Below are 21,517 nucleotides of genomic sequence, written 5' to 3'. Positions count from 1 at the left end.
TTGTTGATTCAATATTATTTTTGAATATTTAAAACATTTATTTATTTCCAGTTCAAAACTGTAATGAATATCTATTCAGATATACCTTATGCTCATCCCCATCCTCTCCAGTCTCTTCCTTCCTCCACATTTTAGGTAATTTTTTAATTATTTTTTTTGTTTTATCCTCTCAGTATTTCCTTTGAATATAAAGATACTCGGATGAAGAATTAACACAGTAGAGGAATTGTCAAATACCCAGGTTCCCCAGCACACCCTCCCTCTTCCCTTCCATGGGAGGTACTATATTATAATAACAAGAGAAGGCTTGGAGCGGTAGCAGACTGTGGGATTCACTGAAGTTGGGAAAAAGTGCTTGACCAGCGTAACCTTTTCCAATATTTACTCTTTGATGTTACCCCTGAAACGTGACAAGCTTAGCAATGAATACAAGGATCTTAAATATACAAGATTTTTCTAAAATGCTATCAATGACAGTAATGTCTGCATTACCATTTATTGGGAACCGAAGTGTCTCAATTAGTAACGTAAATATTACAAGAGATTACCATAAAATACATACTTGATAAAACTTAGCGATTCCATTTTAGGGCTATTCTTTTGGATTACAGGATTTCCTTACACAAAGCCCTAATCTTCCATGCAAGAAAGTATGTGTCTATCACACCATGTGCCTGCCATGTGTATTCTAATAACACCCCTCAGGGACCACACAGACCATTTGATGATGTTGATGGTGACAATGATATGGGTAACGATGGAGGCGATGGATAGTGAAGGTGGCAGATAGAAAGATTAGAGAAATTGTATCATAGTACAAGAACTAGAATACAATCGTAGTAACTACTCGTCACTCATAATTTAGGTAAGTAAATCAGTCTGAAGAAACACCTTAATTTTTTTCCTTTTTTTTTTTAGAATCAGGACATCTTTGACAGTCTAAGAAAATCACACATGTAGGTAAAGTATTTCTGAGAATATAGGAACTTTCTAAGGCTCCTTGTCCTTGACCTCCAGCATGAAGCATATTCCATTCTGAGGCAGAAAGTTTTAACCTGGGATCCATGGACCATGGGGGACATACATGGAATTCAGGAATCTATGATTTTGGATGGAAATAATACATCTTTATTATCACTAATCTCTAGCTGAGATATAACATTTTCTTCTGTGGTGAGTGTAGGGAATAAGCCACAGCAGTACTGATAGGCCTGTGAAAATGTCCCTAGTAGAAATCACAAAATTTTCATATCACGTTACATAGAAGACATATCACTTATTCTCATAATTACTTCAAAATCACGGCAGTTTTTAGAATAGTGAAATATTTCATTAAATGAATTTTAATAATATACATACATAAACTGATCATAAATTTAAAAAATATTTGGATAGTTTCATTTCAAAATAAATGGTTGTCTTTGTGTATATCCTATTTTATGCACTCTTTAAGACATTCTTCTAAGAAGGGTCCTTAGGTGTCACCAGGTTGGAAAATGGGTTCGGGACAAATAAGGTTGAGATTACCTGTGTAAGGTATGAAGCCCTCAGCCCAGTGTTATGGTGGAGAACCTGGAGCTGAGACCCGACACGGAAGCAACATTGTCAGAAACATTCTTTCTCCAGGTTCTACCCACCCTTCTGCAGCTCTCCATGGCTCTTACTCTAAATTCCGACCTCATTCCCAGTTCTCTCCTCTCCCACTCCTCACGCTTACTCTACCCTCCCCCATTTCTCCTTCTCTTCCTCCCCTGCTCAGACTAAGTCTCCCTGCCCCTTCCATTTCCCTCTTACACACACACATGCACACGTGCACACACACACACACACGTAGACTGAGTGTATCTTCTCCGTTCTTCCAGGAGGGGGCAGCCTCAGTTTCTAAGCCAAAGATGCCAACCAAAATCTTTTATTACCAATGACCTCAGGTTTAAAAAACAAGAACAAAAAAATGGATCTACCAAAATAACAGCATTTATTAAAAAGGACTTAATCTGCGATCCCATTTTCAGTTATCTAAGACTCTTGGGAAGGACCTGTGTTATACAATCAGTGTGACTCAGTGCATAAAACTCAATTCAATTCGGGGAAATGGTATATTGGTTAGTTGACACAGTGCTACATCAAGAAAATATCTAGTTGGAAAACTCAGAGCCACACTTCAGTCCATAAAATGATCATGGCAAGCACCAATACCATGCTTATTATGTGTTAAAAAACAAACAAGCAAAAACAACAGTTGCTACTGAGTGGACTCTGACTTGTGGTGACCACCTGTGTGCTGAAGTAGAACTGTGCTCCACAGGGTTTTTAATGGATGATTTTTAAGAATTAAATGGCCGAGGCTTTCTTCCAAGGTGCCTCCGGGTGCACTTGAACCTTCATCCTTTGGTTAGGAGCTGACCATCTCAACCATTTGCATCACCCAGGGACTCCAATCGAAAACACTAGTCGCCTATAAATATAAAAAGATGTTCAGTCTCCGTAGTAATCAGAAAAACACAAAGTTAAACTACTGTGAGATACAATTTTACCTAATAATAGACTGGCAAATTTAAAAGGGTGATAAATAGCAATGGTCTCCTAAATGTGGAGCATTTGCAAACCCACCCTCACTGCTCGCGGGGCTACTTATTTACCTCACTTAATTTGGAAAACATTTTGATGTCATTAGGCAAAGTTGACCTGTTAACCCTAAAAAAAGACTGAACACTCAGCCTTCACCTGCTAGGTATAGGGACCCTCCTGCACAGAGGTGTGCAGACGCAGGTACAGGACTGCAACGCAGTTTGTAGCAGCAAAGACCCAGAATAAGTGGACATTAACATAACAACGGATAATACATTTCAGCAAAACTAAATGAAAAGCAAACAAATGACAAATGTAAGCATCAGCTCATGGTTACCTGGAGGAGGTGGAAACTGAGTGAAGAAATCCGAAAGGGTGGCACAGGGCTGAGAAATTCTTGCAATAATCTCTCTCTTAAATGAATAGTTCAGGCAAAGGTATTCATGTTATTTTTTCTCCATATCCATTGCATGAGTGTAATAAATATAACTTTATATAATGGGATGTTTGATTTTTTAATATTAAAGAGCTGCTATAAGACTTTTATAAGACTTTAGGAGTGTGGTAAAAGCTATGATTGATACACACAAGGCTGTACACTTTATTACCTGATATGGAATGAAAAAGAGAAGGGGAAAAGGCTAGTGGACAAGCTGAAAAGGTAAATAAAATAATGCATTCATGGGAAATAAACAAGGTATAGGTGGTTTGAAAAATATATAGGTGGTTTGAAAAATATATATACATGGAAGAGCAGATCAGAGAAGAAAAAGAAAAGCAGAGTAAAAGCCACACTACTTGCCCCCCTCCCTTAGTCTGTGAAATGATTGTGTCTCACACCCACAGAAGCTGTGAAGACTGTGGGAGGGGACCTCGTCACAAGGAGGTTGCTGAAGGGCACGAGCAGCCTTAGAGACAAGGCCACCAGCCCTGCCTTACCTGACCAGCATGGACCCCACACTGCTCTGCCTGGGGATCCTGTGTTTCCTGGGAGCAGGTCAGTCCTGTTGACCTTGTTGGACTCCAAGGTCAGGGCTTCCTCCTGAGGCTGCAACATCAGGCTCCTCCTGAGCTGCTCTCCAGCTTCTGTCTCCTTCTTCCACAGGCTCCATGGACACTGAGGTCACCCAGACTCCAGGACAGCTGGTCAAAGCAAGGGAGCAGACAGCAAGGATGGATTGTGTCCCTGTGGAAACACATACTCGTGTTTATTGGTATCGTCAGAAGCTGGGAGAAGAGCTCAAGTTTTTGATTTACTTTCAGAATACAGCACCTGTTGATAAATCAGGAATGCCTGATAAACGATTTTCAGCTCAATGCCCCCAAAACTCACTCTGTAGCCTGGAGATCCAGTCCACGGAGCCCGGGGACTCAGCTGTGTACTTCTGTGCCAGCAGTGCATCCACAGTGCTGCATGTCAGCTGTTCCTGGAACACAAACCCCTCCTGGCCCAGCTCAGGAAACAGGTGGGACATGAGGATGGTGGGAAGTAGCAGAAACCCTACTTGAAAGAGCACACACCAAAGGGAAACTCTGTAAACTAAACTCTAGGTGAGCAGAAAGGGGTGTTTACAACAGTTGCTGGCACTGATACTCAGGGAAGAGGAGGGAAGGTGAAAGGGGCTCAGATGCCCCAATTTGTAGGATGTCTGGCAAAGGAAAGAGCCTGGGTTCCTTCTTCCTTTTTTTTTAAACATGAACTTCATGGATTTCCAACATCTTTATAAAAACATGTCATCCTGTGCTTTTCACCTGGGAAAACTGTGCCTTCAGAAGTAAGGGTGTTGGACTCCCATCAGCTCTCACATTTATTTGGGGGAAGATTTCATTAAAAAATGTTCAATTATACTCGAAGGAGAATATTATGTATAAAAAATCCATATAGTTAACAGATTAAATCACTATCGAGACTTTTCCACCCATCTTTCATCGCTTCCTCTTTTAATTCATATATTTTTCTGAATTATTTTAAAAGAAATTCCAGAGGTTGTGTGATTTCACTGCCATCTCTTCAGGATGCTTTTCCAAAACACGTGCGGGCATTGTCCTTTATAATCTCAGAGCCATTATTTCACCTAATGCTTTCTGTTGAATGAGTTCCAAACTACTGCACACATTGTCTTTGATTGGTAAGTCTCTTGTGTCTCTTACTCTGGCACCCCTCCTTCTTAAAAATACAGTTGATGTGCTGTATAAACAAAAGAGGTCTCCTATAGATCATCCCACCTTCTAGAGTTGTCTGTTTACTCCCCAGTGTTGTCTTTGGCCTTGATTCTCTATCTGCTGCATTTTCTCCAGAAGACAGTCAGTTTTAAAGAGGATTGGATTCAGGGGTATTATGTTCCATCAAGAATATTTCATGAAGAGCAGTGGGATGCAGACCCCAAATTCTCATAAGACCAGACTTAATGGTCTGACTGAGACTACAAGGACCCCAGTGGTCATGGCCCCCAGACCTTCTGTTGCCCCAGGACAGGAATCATTCCCCAAGACAACTCTTCAGACAAGGATTGGACTGGACAATGGGTTGGAGAGGGATGGTGGTGAGGAGTGAGCTTCTTGAATCAGGTGGATGCTTAAGACTATGTTGGCATCTCCTGCCTGGAGGGGAGATGAGAGGGTGGAGGGGGTTAGAAGCTGATGAAAAAGACATGAAAAGAGAGAGTGGAGGGAGAGAGCGGGCTGTCTCATTAGGGGGAGAGTATTTGGGAGTGTGTAGCAAGGTGTATATGGGTTTTTGTGTGAGAGACTGACTTGATTTGTAAACTTTCACTTAAAGCACAATAAAAATTATAAAAAAAAAATTCCTAGACTCAAATGAGAATGAAAACACATCATACTAAAACCCTTGGGACACAGCAAAGGCAGGGCTCAGAAGTCAATTTATAGCACTAGATACACATATCAAAAAAGAAGAAGGGGAAAAAATCAAAACATTAGCTACACAACTCGACCAAATAGAAACAGAAGAGCAAAAGAAGCCCACAACCACCAGAAGAAAGGAAATAATAAAGACCAGGGCAGAAATAAATGAAATAGAGAATAGAAAAACAATAGAAAGAATCAACAAAACAAAAAGCTGGTTCTTTGAAAGGGCCAACAAAATCAACAAACCACCAGCCAAATTGACAAAAGAAAAACAGAAGAGGATGCAAATAACCCAAATAAGAAATGAAATGGGGCACACTACAGCAGAGCTAACTGAAATAAAAAGGGTCATAACAGAGTATTATGAAAAGCTACACTCCAACAAATTTGAAAACCTAGAGGAAATGGACAAATTTCTAGAAACACTCTACCTACCCAAACTAACACAAAATGATGTTGGTAATCTGAACAGATCCATAACAAAAGAAATTGAAAAGGTTAAAAAAAAAACTCCCAACAAAAAAAGCCTTGTCCCTGATGGTTTCACTGGAGAATTCTACCAAACATTAAGAGAACAGCTTACACCAGTACTACTCAAACTATTTCAGAACATAGAAAAGGAAGCAATACTCCTGAGTTCATTCTATGAAGGGAGCATAACTGTCTTAGGCTGGGTTCTCTAGAGAAGCAAAACCAGTAATGTGTATAAATACACAGAGAGAGATTTATATTAACCAAACAGCTCACGCAACTGTAGGGGTTGGAAAGTCCCAAGTCCTTGGATCAGGATAGAGTCCTTTCCCAATTCATGGAGCCGCAGAACCTGATGAACCCAAGATGAGGAGGTTGGAGAGCAGGGGTCCCACTCACAGGTTGTGACGGTTGAGGAATCCCCAAGGTCCACAGGCAAGACTGCAGGGTTTCTCCTGAGTCACTTAGCTGCAGGGGCTGGCGAACCCAAGAAAGGCAGGTCAGTGAGCAGAACTCTTGTTCACAGGCTGTGAAGATTGGCAAATCCCCAAGATAGACAGGTAAGCTGCCAGCTAAAGTCCCAAGAACAACAGGTCAGACAAGAGACAGCTTCTGGATCCAGAACAAGCCAACAACCTTTGCAAGGTGAGCAGGAAGGAAGTAGGCAGCGGAAGGCAGAGAGATGAAGGCTGAGGGGGTGGTGAGCTGCCACAGGCCCCACCCCCACCAGTACCCCTCAGCAGATTCCATCATGGGGGTGATTACATATCAAATTTCAACAGAAAAATGATCACAACATTATACAACTGCCAAAACACTGAGAATTATGGCTCAGCCAAGTTGACACAAAATTTTAACCATCACAATAACCCCGATATCAAAACCAGGTAAAGACATCACAAAAAAAGAAAATGTCTCCCATGAATATAGATGCAAAAATTCTCAACAAAATTCTAGCCAGTGGAATTCAACATCATATCAAACAAACAATATACCACAACCAAGTAGGATTCATACCAAGTATGCAAAGACATTTCGACATTAGAAAATCAATCAATGTAATCCACCACGTAAATAAAAGAATCACATGATCATCTCAAGTGATACAGAAAAGGCATTCAACAAAGTTCAGCACCCATTCCTGATTAAAAACTCTCAATAAAATAGGTACAGAAGGGAAATTTCTCAGCATAATAAAGGGCATCTATACAAAACCAACAGCCAACATCATTCTTAATGGAGAGGTGCTGAAAACATTCCACTTGAGAACAGGAACAAGACAAGGATGCCCTTTATCACCACTCCTACTTAACATTGTGCTGAAGTTCTAGCTAGGTCAATAAGGAAAGAAGAGGAAATAAAGGGCATCCAAAATGGTAATGAAGTAAAACTGTCCCTATTTGCCAATGATATGATACTATAATAGAAAATCCAAAAGACTCCAAGGGAAAACTACTGGAACTAACAGAAAGATTCAGCACAGTAGCACTATACAAGATAAACATACAAAAATCAGTTGAATTCCTATACAAAAATAAAGAGAATGATGAAAAAGAAATCACAAAAACAATACCATTTACAATAGCCCCTAAAAAAATAAAATACTTAGGAATAAACTAACCATTGATGTAAAAGACCTATACAAAGAAAACTACAAACCACTACTGCAAGAAAACAAAAGATATCTGCATAAATGGAAAAACATACCATGTTCATGGATATGTAGACTCAACATTGTGAAAATGACAATTTTACCAAAAGCAATTTACAAATACGTTGCAATTCCAATCCAACACCAACAACATTCTTTAAACAGGTGGAAAAAATAATCATTAACTTTATATGGACAGGGAAGAAGCCTCAGATAAGTAAAGCACTATTGAAGAACAATAAAGTAGGAGCACTTGCACTACCTGACCTCAGAACCTACTATACAGCTATGGTAATCAAAACAGCCTGCTACTGGTACAATGACAGATACATTGACTGATGCAACAGAATTGAGAACCCAGATGTAAATTTATCCACATACGGTCACCTGATCTTTGAAAAGGGCCCAAAATTCATCATATGGGGAAAAGACAGTCTCTTTAACAAATGGTGCTGGCAAAACTGGATGTCCATCAGCAAAAAAATGAAAGAGGATCCATACCTCACACTATATACAAAAACTAATTCAAAATGGATCAAAGACCTAAATATAAAGACAAAAAGTATAAAGTTTATACAAAAAAAAAAAAAAAAGGATCAACACTAGAGACCTTACTACATGGCATTAACGGGATACAAACCATAACTAACAACTCACAAACTCTAGAAGATAAGCTTGATAACTGGGATCTTCTAAACAGTAAACACTTATGCTCATCCAAAGACCTCACCCAAAGAGTAAAAAGGGAATCTACGGTCTTGGAAAAATTACCTGGCTATTAGAAACCTGACAAATGTGTAATCTCTAAAATCTACAGGAAAATCCAACACCTCTACAACAAAAGGACAAACAATCCAACTGAAAAATTAGCAAAGGAAATGAACAGGCACTCCACCAAAGAAGACATTCAAATGGCTAACGTACGCATGAGGAAATGCTTAAGATCACCAGCCATTAGAGAAATGCAAATCAAAACCACAATGTTATATCATCTCACCCCAGCATTACTAGCAGGAATCAAAAAAACAGAAAATAACAAATGTTGGAAAGGCTGCGGGGAGATTGGAAATCTTATGCACTGCTGGTGGAAATGCAAAATGATACAACCATTCTGGAAAATGATATGGCATTTCCTTAGAAAGCTAGAAATAGAAATACCATATGATCCAGCAATCCCACTCCTAGGAGTATATCCTAAAGAAATAAGAGTCATCACATGAAAAGACATATGCATACCCATGTTCATTGTAGCATTGCTCACAATAGCAAAAAGATGGAAACAACTTGATGTCTTTTAACAGATCAATGGATAAACAAACTGTGGTACATATACACAATGGAGCCCTACAAAAAAATAAAGAACAATGTTGAATCTGGGAAGGATCTCACAACATGGATGAATCTGGAGGGCATCATATTGAGTGAAATATGTCAATCACAAAACAACAAATATTTTATGACACCACTACTATAAAATTTAACACAGAAGTTTACACACAAAACGAAACGATTTTTGATGGTTAAGAGGGAGGGGGAGGGTGGGGATGGAAACACAATACATAGACAATAGATAAGTGGTAACTTTGGTGAAGGGTAAGACAGTGCACAATATGGGGGAAGCCAGCACAATTTGTACAAGGCAAGGTCGTGGAAGCTCCATAGAGACATCTGAACTCCCTGAGGGACCAAATTGCTGGGCTGAGTGCTGTGGGGACCATGGTCTCAGCAACATCTAGCTCAGTTGGCATAACATAGTTTATAAAGAGAATGGGAGAGAACATGGGCACCCTGAGTGGTTTAAAGTCAGGAAAGGTGTGTGTCAGGGCTGTATCCTTTCACCATACTTACTCAATCTGTGTGTTGAGCAAATAATCTGAGAAGGTGGGCTCTGTGAAGAAGAACAGGGCATCAGGATTAGAAGAAGACTCATTAACAACCTGCGTTATGCAGATGACACAACCTTGCTTGCTGAAAGTGAAGAGGGCTTGACGTACTTACTGGTGAAGACCAAAGACCACAGCCTTCAGTATGGATTACACCTCAATATAAAGAAAACAAAAATCCTCACAACTGGACCAATGAGCAACATCATGATAAATGGAGAAAAGATTGAGGTTGTCAAGGATTTCATTTTACCTGGATCCACAATCGACACTCATGGAAGCAGCAGTTAGAAAATCAAATGACTCATTGTATTGGGCAAGTCTGCTTCAAAGGACCTCTTTAAAGTGTTGAAAAGCAAAGATGTCACCTTGAAGACTGAGGTGCACCTAACCCAAGCCATGGTATTTTCAGTCACATAACACGCATGTGAAAGCTGGATAATGAGTAAGGAAGACTGAAGAATTGATGCCTTTGAATTGTGGTGTTGGCGAAGAATATTGAATATACCATGGACTGCCAAAAGAACAAACAAATCTGTCTTGGATGAAGTCCGACCAGAATGCTCCTTAGAAGCAAAGATGGCGAGGCTGCATTTTACATACTTTGGACATGATGTCAGGAGGGATCAGTCCCTGGAGAAGGACATCATGCTTGGTAAAGTACAGGGTCAGTGGAAAAGTGGAAGGCCCTCAAAGAGATGGATTGACACAGTGGCTGAAACAATGGGTTCAAGCATAACAGTGATTGTAAGGATGGCGCAGGACTGAGCAGCATTTCCTTCCGTGGTATATAGGGTCGCTATGAGTTGGAATCAACTAGACGGCACCTAACAACAACAGTTTATAAAGACCATGTTCTACATTCTACTTTGGTGAGTAGCATCTGGGGTTTTAAAAGCCTGTGAGTGGCCATGTAAGATACACCACTGGTCTCCTCCTTTCGAGAGCAGGGGAGAATGAAGAAAACTAACGGACCACAACTACCATAGCCTCCACCAAACTGAGTCCAGTACAACTAGATGGTGCCCAGCTACCACCACTGACTGCTCTGACAGGGATCACAACAGAGGGTCCTGGACAGAGCTGGAGAAAAATGTAGAAGAAAATTCTAACTCACAAAAAAAGACCAGACTTACTGGGCTGACAGAGACTGTAGAAACACTGAGAGTATGGCCCCTGGACACCCTTTTAGCTCAGTAATGAAGTCACACCCAAGGTTCACCTGTCAGCCAAAGATTTTTGTTGTTGTTGTGAGATGCCACCAAGTTGGTTCCAATTCATAGCGACCCTATGTACTACAGAACAAAACACTTCCCAGCCCTATGCCATCCTTAGAATGCTTGTTATGTTTGAGCCCATTGTTACAGCCACTGTGTCAATCCATCTCACTGAGGATCTTCCTCTTTTCTGCGGACCCTGTACTTTACCAATTGTGATGTCTTTCTCCAGGGACTGACGCCTCCTGACAACATGTCCAAAGCATGTAAGACGCAGTCTTGCCATCCTTGCTTCTAAGGAGCATTCTGGTTGCACTTCTTCCAAGATGAGCCAAAGATTAGACAGGCTCATAAAACAAAGTGAGACTAAAGGAGCACACCAGCTCAGAGGCAAGGACTAGAAGGCAGGAGAGGACGGGAAACCTGGTAATAGACAACCCAAGGTCTAGAAGGGAGAATATTGATTGACATGTCGTGGGGTTGTTAGCCAATATCGTAAAACAATGTGTATACTAACTGTTTAACGAGAAGCTAGTTTGTTCTGTAAACCTTCATCTAAAGTACAATAAAAAAAAATTAGTAGAATTTTCTAAAATTCTGTTAATGAGAATAATGCTTTTATTACCATTTATTGGGACCTGAGGTTTCTCAATTAGTAATACACTATTGTAAGAGATTACTATAAAGCATGTAATATATGAATCTTTCTGTGATTCCATTTTAGGGATATTATTTCTGGTTACACAGTTTCTTTGCATAAAACCCTCATCTTCCATGCAGAAGAGTATGTGTCTATCACACCATGTGCCTGCCATTTGTATTCCAATAACACCTCTCAGGGAGTACACATAATACGATGATGATGGTGATGACATGGGTAATTCAGGAGGTGACTGATAGTGAAGACGGTGGATAGAAAGGCAGATTAGAGAAATCTTATCATGGCTCAAGGACTAGGATAGAATCATGGTAAGCATCTGGCACTCTCATAATTTAGGTATGCAAATCAAACCGAGGCAGTGTTTTAATTGTTTCCTTTTTTTTTTTTAATGGGGGCATCTTTCACAACCTGACAAAACTACACATGTAGGCGAAGTATTTCTGAGTATACAGGAACTTCCTGAAGCTCCATGTCTGTAGACTCCAGTGTGAAGCATTTTCCCTTCTAAGGCAGGAAGGTTTAACCTGGGATGCATGGACGCCATGGGGAACACAGATGGTATTCAGGGGTCTATGAATTTGAAAGGCAAAAATACATCTTTATTTTCACTAATCTCTAACTGAAATATAACTTTTCCTTCTGTGGCAAATGTAGGGAATAACCCACAGTAGTATTGACACAGCCTGTGACAAAATCACAAATAGAAATCAGAGGTATTTTATAACATATTACAACTGATATGAAAGCCACAAATATTTGCATATTTTGCTACCTTAAATAAATACAAATTGAGCTTATCACTATTAAGAAATCATGGTATGTCAGACAAACCAGGATATATTTTATTAAATGAAATTTAAAGTTGTACATATATTAATATGTCATGAATTTCAAAAATATATTTTGATAACTACATTTCAAAATAGTTGGTTTCCCTTGCAATAGTATGTGTTCTACTTAATGCATTTAAAACAGTCTTCTGGGAAGAGTTCTTAGGGTTCATCAAACTGACAAAGGGGTCCAGGACAAACAAGGTTGAGACTCTCAGAGTAAGGAATGAGACCCGCTACCTCAAAGATGTAATGGAAAACCTAGAGCTGAGACCCCCCACGTCAGCAAACATTCTCCAGCCAGGTTCTACCCATCCCTCTGCAGCTCCTCACGGCTGTCCCTCTGAATTATAGCCTCAGTTCCTTTCCTCTTCTCTCCTTCTCCTATTCCTATCTCTCCCCCTTCCCCACCCTCTTTCTCCCTACTCACCTTCCCCACTTTCTCTCTTACACAGACGCACACACACACACACACACACACACATACACACACACACCTTCTGCCCTTCTTCCAGGAGGGGGCAGCAGAAGTCTGGACCACTGGATCTCAGCCAGGTTTCACCAAGAATATATGTTCTATTGCAGATGATCTCATGTTTTTTTTTTCTAATTAAAAAAAAAGGGAGTCCACTAAAATAGTACCATTCCTTAACAAATACTTTATCTGTGATTCCATTTTCATTTACCTAAGACTCTTAGGAAGAACCTGTGAAAATTCATTGTATAAACTTCAAATCAATGCTGGGAAATATGTTGGTTACCTGGCACAGTCCTATGTCAAGAAAATATTTGATTTTCCTTGACATATTCTTGACTTCCTTAATCCCTGTGGATTGGGACACCAGGTTGGAAAACTCATAGCTAAACTTCACTCTAGAAAATAGTAATAGCAAACACAAATATGATGCTTGTTATGTGTTAAGAACTCTTCAAAGTGGTTTACCGACATAACATTTACAACAGTTTTTAAGGTGGAAACATATTATCCCCATTTTACAGATGAGAAAGTCAAGTCAGAGAGAGGTAAAGTAACTTGCCCACAATTACATAGCTGGTAAATGGCAGAGCCCAAGCCATCCGGCTCCAAAATCCCTGATCTAGCCTACCACGCTAGGGCAGGGTAGCCCTTTGCCTTTGCTACAGTCACAGGAGTGTCTCCCACCCCAGCCTCCACTGTATTACTTCCTTACAATAAATACCAATGCCAGAGAAGATGTGGCTCTAGTAAAACAACTGAGCTGAACCCCTTTCTTGAGTTTGGGGCTTCCCCATCTTAAGGACATTGGTGGGGAGCAAAGCAGGTCTCCCACGACAGGCCCTATAAGCTGTAGGCGCTTATTGTCTCAGCTCTCCTTACAGCCAGTGCACGGACTCATGGTGTTCTCCCTGTGACTCTGGCCTGGACCTGGGGCATTCATTCTTCTGACCGTGAGGGTGCTTGACCTTACATGGTCCATCCATACAATGGAGTATTATTCAGCGATAAAATGAAATAAGCACACCAAAATAGAATAAGACCTGGAGGAACCAGAAATGCATACTACAAAGTGAAAGGAGTCAGTTTGAAAAGGCTTCATATTGTGTGATTCCAAATGTCTTAGTTATCTAGTGCTGCTGTAACAAAAATTTATTTCCTCACAGTTTAGGGGACTAAAACTTGGCATTCAGAGCACCAGCTCTAGGGGAAGTCTTTTTCTCTCTGTCAGCTCTGGAGGAAGGTTCTTCTCTCTTCTGAGCTTCTGCTTGCTGGTTCCTTGGAGATCTCCATGTGTCTTGGCATCTCTCTTTCCCCATCTCTGCTCTGCTGCCTTGTTTAATCTCTTTTATATCTCAAAAGAGATTGACTCAACCTACACCCTATACTAACCCTGCTTTATTAACATATCACAGACAACCCATTCCCAAATGGGCTTATAACCACAGGCACAGAGGCTTAAAGCACATATTTGGGGGAGGGAGGGCACAGTTCAACCCATAACACCAACTATATGACAGTCTGGAAAAGCAAAACAATAAAAGATCAGCGGTTGCCGGAAACCACAAGGAGTAAGGAGGTGGCGCTCAGGGCATTTTAGGGCAGGGAAGCTATTCCAAACGATACTGTGATAGTGGACACATGGCATTATGTATTTGTCAAAACCCATGGGACTGTTCAACACAAAGAGTGAAGAGCAAAGCCTAATGTAAACTACGGGCTTCAGTTAATAACTATGTGTCAGCATCGGTTCATTGGTTGTAACAAATGTACAATAGGAATGCAAGATGGTAATAACAGGGGAAACTGTGTCCAGGAGAGAGAATTCTCTGTACCTTCTGTGCAATTTTTCTGTAAACCTAAAACTCTTAAATAACATACAAAGGAAGAAGTAGGGATACAAAGAGCTCCCTTGGGCAAAGCAAAGGTAGAAGTGATTGGCTTTCTGTGCAACTCGGTCTCCTCAGCTATACAACTGGCTAGGTCAGTCAGTCCTGTGTAGCAGGGACAAAGGATGCTTATTGAACAGGGGAGTGCCCTAGATCCCAGCCTTTTCCCTCGGCCCTCTCTCAGCCATGTCTGGAGCCTCAAAGGGACCCTCCTCCTGCCGTGGCCTGATGGATCCTCTACTCTGTAGCCCTTTGTCTCCTGGGAGCAGGTGAGTTTGAATTGATGCAGTTGTAAATACCCACCCCAGTCCTGGCATGCCTGCCCTCCAGCACCTTCTGTTCCCATAGCTCCCTCCTGGGATTCTCTCCCGCCTCTGTCTCCTTACCTCCCAGCACCCATGCTCTCCAAAATCTACCGGACACCCACCTTCGGACTAGCTGAGGCTGGGCAGAATGTGACCCTGGCCTGCAGGCAGAACCTGGACTACAATGCCATGTACTGGTACCGGCAGGATGCGGGCAGTGGTCTGAAGCTGGTTTACTACTCGACGGTAGGGAACGATGTGCACCGAGGGAACGATGTGCACCGAGGAGACGTGACCGAGGACTACAGGGTCTCTCGGAAGGAGAAGGGTCTGTTTTCTCTCACTGTGATGCTGGCCCACAACAACCAGATGGCTCTGCACATGTGCTCTGGGAGGGAGCGCCCCACGGCCCGGCACAGCTACTTCCCTGTGGCACACAAAACTCCTAGCCCTGCGTCCCACCCTGCCCTCTACTTCAATTTAAAAAATCCCCTCCAATAAGTCTCCTTCCTGCTTCCCTGGATTCTTAATCAAGCACTTATGACAACAGTCACCAGAGGACACGCTAATCATGCCTTTTATATTTAGCTACAATTTTTCTTGAGCTTTTACTATGTCCTGCTACTTTTCCAAACACCAAGGATAAAAAATTGAATGGAAAAATTGATCCTGTCTCCAAGGAGTTCACAGTATAGTAGGAAAGTAATTATAAAGGGATAGGCAAGCACTATAATCAGAAATTTTGGGGGACCTCGGGGGAAGACATATCCAATTCTGGCTGGCTGGATCAGAGAAGGCTACAATGAGGTCACATCTGACCTGAAAAAGGTTGATGAGGAGAACATCACCCAATGACCCTGGGTAGTGTAGTTGGGCATTCTGGATAAAGAAAACAGCTTCTGCAGAGGCATAGAAAAGAGAGGGACATTGGGGGAAATAACTGCAGAAGAGCGAGATGATCAACTCATGTAAATTGTACCAACAAAACAAAGTTGACAGACAGAATGAAGTCTTTGGACCATTTGAGTGCCTGGTCTCATGAATATAACTGTGGAAGTAACCTGTAGTCTATTGCTTAAAAGAGGGAGCTAAAGCTGGAGAGAAATCTTTGGTTACCATAAGCAGACAGGGGATCAATATGATTTTTCAATTATATCCCTGTCACTCTAGTTCCTTACAATGGCTACATCTTCGAATGACTAGGATCTGGGTAGCAGGAGCAATTCCCACTTGGGGTAGTAGGGTTTGAATTGTCTATGAGACAGACAGATGAAAATTGGATGTAGACAGCTGGTTATACATATGTGAAATTGAGATGCAATAGAGCATGGCTAGAAATATATTGTTGTTGTTGTTCCTGTTATGTGCTGTCCAGTCAATTCAGACTCTCAGTAACCCTATGTATAACAGAATGAAACACTGCCTGGTCCTGCACCATCCTCACAATTGTTGTTATGCTGTAGCCCACTGTTGGAACCACTGTGTCAATCCATCTCATTGAGGGTCTTCCTTTTTTTCCCTGACCCTCTACTTTACCAAGCATGATGTCCTTCTCCAGGGAATGGTCCCTCCTGATAACATGTCCACAGTATGTGAGATATAGTCTCGCCAATCCTTGCTTATAAGGAGCATTCTGGTTGTACTTCTTCCAAGACAGAATTGTTCATTCTTTTGGCAGTTCATGGAATATTCAATATTCATCAATATCACAATTCAAAGGCATTAATTCTTTTTCAGTCTTCCTTATTCATGGTCTAGCATTCGCATGTATATGAGGTGATTGAAAACACCACAGCTTGGGTCAGGCATACCTTAGTCTTCAAGCTTTTCAACACTTTAAAAAGGACTTTTGCAGCAGATTTGTCCAATTCAATGTGTCTTTTGATTTCTTGCCTGCTGCTTCCATGGCTATTGATTTTGGATCCAAGTCAAATGAAATCCTTGACAACTTCAATCTTTTCTCTGTTTAGCATGATGTTGCTCATTGGTCCAGTTGTGAGGATTTTTGTTTTCTTTATGTTGAGGTGTAATCCATACTGAAGACTGTCATCCTTGATCTTCACCGGTAAGTGCTTCAAGTCCTCTTCACTTTCAGCAAGCAAGGTTGTGTCATCTGTATAACACAGGTTGTTAATGAGTCTTCCTCCAATCTTGATGCCCCGTTCTTCTTCGTAGGTTATTTGCTCAGCATACAGATTGAATAGATTTTGTGAAAGAATACAACCCTGACGCACACCTTTCCTGACTCTAAACCACGCAATGTCCCCTTGTTCTGTTCGAATGATTGCCTCTTGATCTATGTACAGCTTCCTCATGAGCACAATTAAGTGTTCTGGAATTACCATTCTCCACAGTGTTATCCGTAATTTGTTATGCTCCACACAGTCGAATGCCTTTGCATAGTCAATAAAACACAGGTAACCATCTTTCTGGTATTCTCTGCTTTCAACCAGGATCCATCTAACATCAGCAGTGATATCCCTGGTTCCACGATCTCTTCTGAATTCAGCTCGAATTTCTGGCACCTCCCTGTCAATGTACTGCTGCAGCCATTTTTGAATGATCCTCATTGAAATTTTACTTGTGTGTGACATTAAAGATATTGTTCCATAATCACTACATTCAGCTGGATCACTTTTCTTGGGAATAGGCATAAAGACGGATTTCTTCCAGTTGGTTGGACAGGTAGCTGTCTTCCAAATTTCTTGGCAGAGACGAGTGAGCACTTTCAGCATTGCATGTGTTTGTTGAAATATGTCAATTGATATTCCATCGGTTCCTGGAATTCAGCATACAGATGATTGAACTACAGGGCCAGAAAAATCCACCTGAAATCTAAACTAATCGAACAGTGAGGAAATGATTGGAGACATAGACTCTGGTATTCTGGTTCTTTGGGAGAATAACAGAAGGAAGAAATGGTCTGTTAGGGCTGATTGTAGTGGGAATGATGAAGTTACATATATGTACATACTCATATGTAAAATGGTAATATATTATGACCCATGACCAAATGGGTTTACTGAAGGAGTGACATTGGTTTAGCATCTGAAAATCAGTCAATGAATTTCACCATACTAGCATCGACTGCACTGGGTTTGGGTAGCAGAATAAGGAGAATAATCATATGATTATCTCAATAGGAACAGAGAAATATTTGACAAAATCAATACTCATTTAAAATAAACACTGCCAGTAATCTGGGAATAGGAGGGAGCTTTCTCGTTCTGGTAGAACTTGCTCAATCTACACACGATTAAATAGGATGTTACAACTAACATTAAACAGGATGTTACAGCTAATATCCTATTTAATGGTGAGTATTCAAATTTTTTCTTTAAAATCAGGAAGAAGGTAAAGATGTTTTCTCTCACCTGTTTTAACTAACATTATGTCTCAGTCAATGTGATAAGGCAACGAAATGAAATGAAAGTCTAAACACTGAAAGAGAAGAGGTAAAAGTACTTCTATTTCCAGATGAGGTGGTTGTTTCCCTAGAAAACCCTAAGGGATCAGTGAACAACAACTAGGAATAAAAACTAAACTTAGCAAGATCACTAGGTACAAGGTCAATGTAGAAAGCCAATTTTTGTGAGACTACTGCAAATATTTAAAAAACAAACTTTAGAAAACAATTACATCCCCAATAGTGCCAATAACAAAGCACTTAGAAATAAATTTAGCAAAAGATGTGCGATGAAAAAAATACAGAGCATAAAAAAGGAAGTTAAATAAAACATAAAATGGAGAGCTGGATCACGTTTATGGGTTAGAAGTTTCAAGGTACTATGATGGCAATTTTCTCAACAAATGATGTTGAAAAACTGGATAATCACATGGATGAAAAAAACAAACCCTTACAGCCAACTCACATAAACAAAAGTCAACCTGAGACAGATCATAGACCTAGAGGTGAAAAATAAAACTACAAATCTTCTAGAAGAAAACATAAGGAAACACCTTTGTGAGTTGAGCTTAAGCAAAAATTTCTTAGGACACAGAAAGTTCTAATCGGTAGTAAAGTGATCATCTCTCCTTGGCACCCTCTGTGCCAGAAGGAGTTTGATAGACTGATGAATAACTCACAAATGGATTTTCAACACCCTCAGAACTCTCCCTCCTCCTCAGGCACAGATTCTCCTCCCAGAAAGTTACAGCTTCTTCTCTCCTAACACACATCCACAAGCTCTCTCCCGTCAAGAATGACTGGGAAAATAGCCTCCAACAACTGAATCCACCTTCTCTGTTCTCTCAACTGATGTGACCACCAAGAAAAGCATAAGCTCAGAAGCTGAACTATATGATAAATGTGTCATCACAATTGGAGGAAGACTAGTTAACAACCTTAAATACGCAGACTACACAATCTTGCTGGCCGAAATGGAAGAGGACTTGAAGTACTGACTGATGAAGATAAACCACTAGTCTTCAGTGTGGATTGCACCTCAACATAATGAAAACGGTGATCCTCACAACCGAACCTATAAGCAACATCATGATAAATGGAGAAAAGATTGAAGTTGTCAAGGATTTCATTTCACTTAGATCCACAATCAACACCCATGGAAGCATCACTCAAGAAGTCAAATGATGCATTGCATTGGGCAACTCTGCCACAAAAGACCTCTTTAAGTGTTCAAAACACAGATGTCGCTTTGAGGACTAAGGTGCACCTGACCCAAGCCATGGTATTTTCTAATGCGTCATATCCATGCAAAAGCTGGACAATGAATAAGGAAGACTGAAGAAGAATTGATGCCTTTGAATTACGGTGTTGGTTAAGAATATTGAACATACCATGGACTGCCAAAAGAACAAACAAATCTGTCTTGGAAGATGTACAACCAGAATGCTCCTTAGAAGCAAGGATGGCGAGACTGCATCTTGCATACTTCAGACATGTTGTCAGAAGGGAGCAGTCCCTGGAGAAGGACATCATGCTTGGTAAAGTACAGGGTCAGCAAAAAAGAGGAAGACCCTCAATGAGATGGATTGACACAGTGGCTACAACGATGGGCTCAAGCGTGGCAATGATTGTGAGGATGGTGCAGGACCGGGCAGTGTTTGTTCTGTTGTACATGTGGTCGCTGTGAGTTAGAACTGACTGGATAACACCTAACAACAGTCTGTCTTCCACTCAAAGTGCAGCAGGGGGCAGCAAAACCGCATACTTATGTTAAGAATTGCAAAGAAGGGCAAAGCTATTTTCACACTAAAGACAAACTCAAAGTGATAATCTTCACAATGTTTGTATGAATTGAGCCCTTGGATAAGCAACTTACTGGAATAAATCCACGTTTGTATAGGCATTATTGATGGAGAGCTCTGATCAGAAAGAGAGAGCACCAGGGGGAGGACACTGGAGTGCGCCAGATAGAACGCGTGTAAAAACCAAACCCTTTGCCGTTGAGTCAATTCCAACTCACAGCAACCCCATAGGACGCAGTAGAACTGCCCCATAGGGTTTCCAAGGAATGGCTGGTGCTTTAGAACTGCCGACCTTTTGGTTAGCAGCCAAGCTTTTTTTTTTTCCTATATTTTATTTATTTTGTTTTTGAGAATATACAGAGCAAAATACACACCAATTCAACGGTTTCTGTATGCCCAATTTAGTGACGTTGATTACATTCTTTGTAATCAGACTCTCCTTTTTGCATATGCAGCAGGAGTAATTGGTGCAGGACTCCGTGATGCACCGCTGGTGGGCCAGAGCCAGGAGCAGGCACTGACCTCATGGGGCAAAAAGCCATTTGTTCACCAGTCCGTCAAAGGGTCCCACCAGGTTGTGGCTCTGCTGTGTCTGTGATTTGTCACATGCATGGTTATGCTAAAATTACCTCTTTAATGAACTGTTTTCAGTTACTTGAAAACATGAGTAGAGGTGTTAAGTATCTCTTTGCAGTACATTCCCAAGTTAAATGAATACCTTCTTAGAAAGAGTCAATGTTTTCGGTGAAGATGCTGTGCCCAGAAAACACTGAGCAGGAAAGAAAGCAGGAGCCATTAAACAACAGTGACAGTTTGGAACAAAGCTAGTGATGCTGTCCCTCTAGAAAGGTAAACGAATAAATAAAAGCTCTCACACTTTTTAGAGCGTATGTCCAAATTGCACCACTGACCTGGACCTCAGTTAGAATAAATGCAGGAGAAGGAGAAACACCACGGGGCCACAACCTCCCAGCGAGCTTCGACTACCTTTCTTAGAAAGGTTCTGGATTTTCTCCTGAGCCTATTTTATTGGGGGGATGAGGGGCACTTGAACAACTGAAATAGAGAAGCACTGGGAGGAGGAAGAAAGAGAACTCCAGTAGTAGACAGTGACGAGGCTGGGGGAGAAAAGCAGGGGCTTCCTGCCACTGGTGAGACACCCCATAGTAAACCAACACACACAGCCACCTGAGTGGCTTAGAGGAGTGAAGGTGAACGTGAGGCCCTGCAGGAATGGGATGTGGCTGTGTCTTCTCTGAGGTCCCGTATATTGGGAGGGATAGTGACATCATTGACTGAATCCTTCCAATTTCCTATTCCCATATCTGCTTCCCCTAATGCTCAGAGCTGGAAACCCCTGCTTCCACCTTCCTGCCATGAACTCCAGGCTCCTCTGCGGGGTGGTTGTGTGCCTCCTGGGAACAGGTGAGTTTGGGAAACAGATGGGGAAACCCCACCTTAAGTTTTCCGGGTCCTGGCTCAGGTCTCTCC

At 41.2% G+C, this 21,517-nt stretch overlaps 1 long non-coding RNA gene across 2 annotated transcripts; it reads right to left on the bottom strand.

Annotated features, from left to right (window-relative positions):
* Nucleotides 1–637: 637 nt before the first annotated feature.
* LOC135232213 (uncharacterized) lies at nt 638–7,754 on the bottom strand. Of its 2 annotated transcripts, none has more exons than XR_010322568.1 (4): nt 6,189–7,754; nt 3,508–3,754; nt 2,906–2,981; nt 638–2,455 (listed from the first exon to the last, which is right to left on the bottom strand). It is a non-coding gene; the product is annotated as an uncharacterized LOC135232213 (long non-coding RNA). The 2 variants fall into 2 exon arrangements; XR_010322569.1 differs by lacking the exon at nt 6,189–7,754 and adding an exon at nt 3,902–6,170.
* Nucleotides 7,755–21,517: the final 13,763 nt, after the last annotated feature.

The sequence above is a fragment of the Loxodonta africana genome, chromosome 8 (assembly GCF_030014295.1).
Source record: "Loxodonta africana isolate mLoxAfr1 chromosome 8, mLoxAfr1.hap2, whole genome shotgun sequence".
NCBI lineage: Eukaryota > Metazoa > Chordata > Mammalia > Proboscidea > Elephantidae > Loxodonta > Loxodonta africana.
This window is presented reverse-complemented; position numbering and strand designations above follow the sequence as displayed.